A 5,090-nucleotide genomic window follows, 5' to 3' on the forward strand; every position below is an offset into this window, starting at 1 on the left:
ATTTGGCCATATACAAATCAATAATGAGATTCAAGTGAATAAAGAATATACCATAACACATAACCTAAATCATTTTTGAACATTGTTCTACAAAACATTCTAATATAGAAATAAAATGTCTGAATAGAACTCACAATATTTCAGAACCTTCTAGAGAGTTCTTTGTTTTGAATAATATGTGTATTCTTATTACAAAATTTTTTTTTTTGCATCAAGGCAACGAATTTTTCTGAAGTTACTTCCATTCAATTTTAAACAAGCAATGCACGCATGTTAGACCTGAAATTTCATTTCACGTCTACTTGTTTCTGCGCCTTTCTTATTCCTTTAATTATTGTACCTTTTTCGTTGATTATTGTGAGGCCGCGGTGGCCTGGTGGTAAGGTCGTGGCTTGTGAACTGTAGGGTTTCAGGTTCGAGACTCGATTCCACAGAAGAACCGTCGTGTAAGGGGCTCTGTTGCACGTTAAATCCGTCATGTTAAACGTCCTCCCGCTGGTGCGCTGAGGAGAGGGGGGTGCCAGCTCAGGTGACATACTCGTCATCTGACCGCGGTTCAAAATGACGAGGTCCGTCCCAAAATAGCCCTAGTATTGCTTTACGACGGGACGTTAATATAACTAAACTAAACAAACTCGTTGATTTTTGAGTATTGACAGCTTTGGTTCGTATCGCTGGCTTCGCGAACTTCTTTAAATGAAGGACCTGACAGTTTGGAATTCATTGCATTGCATTATAAAGAATTTCTCTTTTGAGTTAGATATGAACTTGCTTGCACATATATCTTTTTTTATTTTTTTGCACTTCGCTTCTGCATTGTCGAATACCAATCGTTTCTTGACTCTTCTCTTACAATAACCATGAATGGAGCTTTATTCTTAGGCTTTGAATTGTAAATGAAACTTTGACAAATGTTAAATCAACTTTGTGAGTATATATATATATATATATATATATATATATATATATATATATATATATATATATATATATATATATATATATATATATATATATATATATATATATAATTCAGTAGAAAATATATCTTTGAATCAGGCTAGTGATGCAAACATTGGAAATCAAAAGCAAATAAAAACGTTTCAGAAACGTGATATTATCTTTGAACTGACGACAAAGTTCTATTTAACACATTTTTCCTTCTTTCTGTTTGGCTATTCGAGAAATAAAGGATCTATTTATTATCAAACAAACTGATCAAACGTGAACCTCCGATTTATAAAAATATAGTTAACATTTACTTTGTTCATTACTTTTGGCGGAATTTCAGAGCCTTTGGATATAAAAATCCGAAGTAAAAGAAGGAAATTCTGTAGATTGTGATTAATGCCTTCAAATTATTTGCATTTGGTTTAATATTCGGATGGCAGCCGCGCTATTATTTCCGAACTGTGTAAGTAATTTTTCCAAAGATAAACCACAAAAGGGGACCAAACTCGTGCCAACGGGTTTATGAATAATTAGATAAATGAATCAATAAAGACAATTATATGTTTATAAATTTAATGGCTAAAATAGACATGAATGTTAGTATCTCGTTTTTATGACAACGAACCTTCGATGACAACGCAGTAAACACTATCGTTTTTTTTAAATTTTTTTAAACTCTTTGTTTTAAAAATCAGTAATTTCCTCCAAAAATGCAAGCATATGATATATGAATATTGAATTATTCCCAAGAATTTTGACTTATGCAAATTCACTTTAGGTATTCTGGATACGAAGGTTTCTTTCAAAGCTATTTACTGCATAAAAGAGCGAGATCCTGTATATGAACATGACTTCCTTTAATATTTTAGATGCACTTCTTTCTAGGTATTTCTCCTAGCTCCTTATAAATCGGTTAATATATAGGCTAATTATAAATTTACTACAGAATTCAGACATTATATTCAGTTAAAATGCAATGGTAGAAATAACACATTTTTATAGAAAGCTACATTCTTTTCCACAAATTGCACATAAAGCAACAGTGCTTTGAATTTTGTGTGATTTTTAAAGATAATATAAATATTTCCGAGAAAGAAAAGAAATAAGTTTATCTTATCATCTTAGGATATATGAATCTTAGGATTCAATATTCTTAGGAAATCAGTAATAAGCTCATCATCTTAGCAACGTAAAGTCCTTTTTTCATAAATGCTTTGTTTTTGTGTTAAAACGTAATAGAAATTGTGTCTAATTTTGCATCTAAATATAACAAAATTGAGTCTAATTTTGATACAAGAAACGAAAGACAGTTTCTGTTTTACGCTTAAGACAATACCTGTATTGTATTTGATTTTTAATTTTCTCGCAAATGAAGTATAAAAAGAAACCATTTCCTGCAAAAAATTTGAAATGGCGATTTCGACGAATCTCCACGTTTCAACTATCCTGAATCTAATAAACTCATTTTTGAAATGAAGGCTGTCTGTGAATATGTAACTAAAAAAACGTTTTGCGCTACACATATGAAATGCAGTATGGGGGATTAGCATCAGTTTGAAATTTCTATGACACTTCGAGCAAAAATCATTCCTAGGAAGTTTTTCTTTCGATTACTAGTGCGCAATACAGCAACCAAACTTATAAAGCTGAGTATTAAATTTTATTCATTGTTTAAACATCTAAATTGGTTGTCTGTATCAAATTTTGAACCCATTCATCAACAGTTTGACCATCTGCCAGTTTGTTTTTTGGTGTATACGGAAACACTATAATTCAAAATGAAATGACTTAGATAGATAAGTGAAATTTAGTATGTTATTTTTCTAGGAAAATTGTAGTTCTGTGTTTCTATCAATCGAAACAAAAAAAGAAAATCAAGGAATCGAACTCGGTTTTCGTCATTTTGTACTACGAAGTACAAAATGCTCACTTGCGGTGCTTTGAAAGTAAATTTCTGCTGATCCTGAAGCGTCCACTGCATTGCCCAAAGTCCAAAATTATTATACCTTAAGTAAGGGGAATAGCACCTTCAATAGGGAATATGCAAGAAAATTTCGGGACTCTGCTGTTGCTGTTTTTAACTATTTTTGAAATAGAAATTAAATTTATATACCTATTTGTTACTAGTAGAATAGAACAGTGAAATTAATAATTAAAGCATAATAAAATTTCATCTGTCATATATAGTGTTACAAATTAGATAAATGTTTGAATTTGCATCCTTTCGTTCATAACTCTTGCTTTTTGAAGATATTTTGTACTACAAGGAACACATCTCCTGCGTTTCAATAAAACTAATTGTATTTGGTAAAACAATATCATAAACAATATATAAAACAATATATAACATATATTTATTTGAAACGCATTCAGCACTATTTTTAAATGCTGTATGTCAGTGGATTTAGGATCTATATGGATTTCAATCTCGTTCACTTATTTGACAAATATGAAGACAAATGAAGTCATTATTTCGTTACATTAATATTTATTAAGACGTTGTTTTTTTTTATATTAATCCTTATTAAAACGTTGCCTCTTTTCCATGCATATTTTTTATGTTTTTAAAAATCGAACATTAAAAACTATTCAAACAGTTTATTTTTCTTACAAATTTTGAAATTAAATGTGACAGAGTAAATAATACTGACCAATTAAAGAAAAATAGTCCATGTAAAACTTCAAATATAAATAGAGGAGTGTAAAATGTATCATCTCAAAAAACGTTTTCTAGTTTAAAAATTGGGAAATATCTTTCCTTCTCTTTTTCTTTTAAAATTAATACAGGAAAGGATTTGTAATCCTATAGAACTCTTAAGTTTTACCTCATTTTGCTTTCTATTATAGTAATAAGCAAAGACATCTTACTTAGATTTTAATAATTGTACTTCACAGAAAAGGCATCTAAAGGACGATAGTTATATTGTAAATAAAATCTTTAAGATCAACTGCTTACTGCTTGCAAGCTAAATGTTTAATATGTTGCTTAATATGTTTCTACCTACATAATTTGTAAGCCATCTAATTATTTTTTTGGATTTAATTTTTTAGATTTAAAACTATAAGAATAAGGTAAATATTATTTAAAAAAAAAAAAAAAAAAAAAAAAAAAACAGGCAAATTTTAAACAATTTCTGAGCTTTCCAAAATTTTTGAGATAATTACAGAAATATCTACTGTATGACCCTCACTTCTTTTAATTAAATGTTAACATTATAAAGCATTATATCAGAGCATTATACAACTGGCGACTTTTCCAGCAATAAAAGAAACAGTTATAATCTACCATATATATTAATATAACAAACATGAGTACATAAAAATGTAAATTAAAATATGTATAGAAATTTAAAATCTGCAAATAGATTTATGAAGCGAATTAAAGAAAATTGTTTTATTATCATTTGTTGTTGTTGTTGTTGTTTATGACACTTGCCATAGTTAAGCCCGCTGACGAAATCAGCGATTTTAAGCCGAGTTTTAATATCTATTTTTTCTTTAGCGCCCTTTAGAGCCAAGAGTACGTCTTAGCTACTCATGCGTAACAGCTCTTTTCAAGGGGCAGACATCATTCATACATTTCATTCACTCATCCGCAGATCGCAATTTAGACCTGAATCAGAGAATGCTCACCTCTGATCCAGTGCCCCCAGTGGTATAGTCTCGACTTGGAGGACTTTGCGGCTACGACATATTTATATGTGCACCAGCCACCATATACATGGAGAGTCTTCGTTCAGCGGGGTTCAAATCCAAAGCTCTACCAAACAGGCTATCCCGGCCTTCATTAATATTTAAAATATATAACGATTATGATGAAATACAAAAAAATCCCACAAATTAATTTAATGAAAGCCGTTTTTAAACATTATTACTGTACTAAAGATTGGTCAAAATTATTTACTAATTTTTAATCTTTAATTCGTAATTTGTTAGCATAAATACTATAGAATTTAAAAAAAAAATCCAATCTCATACTGGATGTTGCAACTATTAGGAATAAGAGTTTAATTATATAGATCATTTAATTGAATGTTAACTTCAAAAATAATGAAATGGTATGATTTTGTCAAAAATAAATAAAGGCTACAAATTTCAAAATTTTTGCATATCAGAAAGTGAGAAAAAAATGAGTTTGA

Source organism: Argiope bruennichi, chromosome 11 (genome assembly GCF_947563725.1).
Source record: "Argiope bruennichi chromosome 11, qqArgBrue1.1, whole genome shotgun sequence".
Classification (NCBI taxonomy): Eukaryota; Metazoa; Arthropoda; class Arachnida; order Araneae; family Araneidae; genus Argiope; species Argiope bruennichi.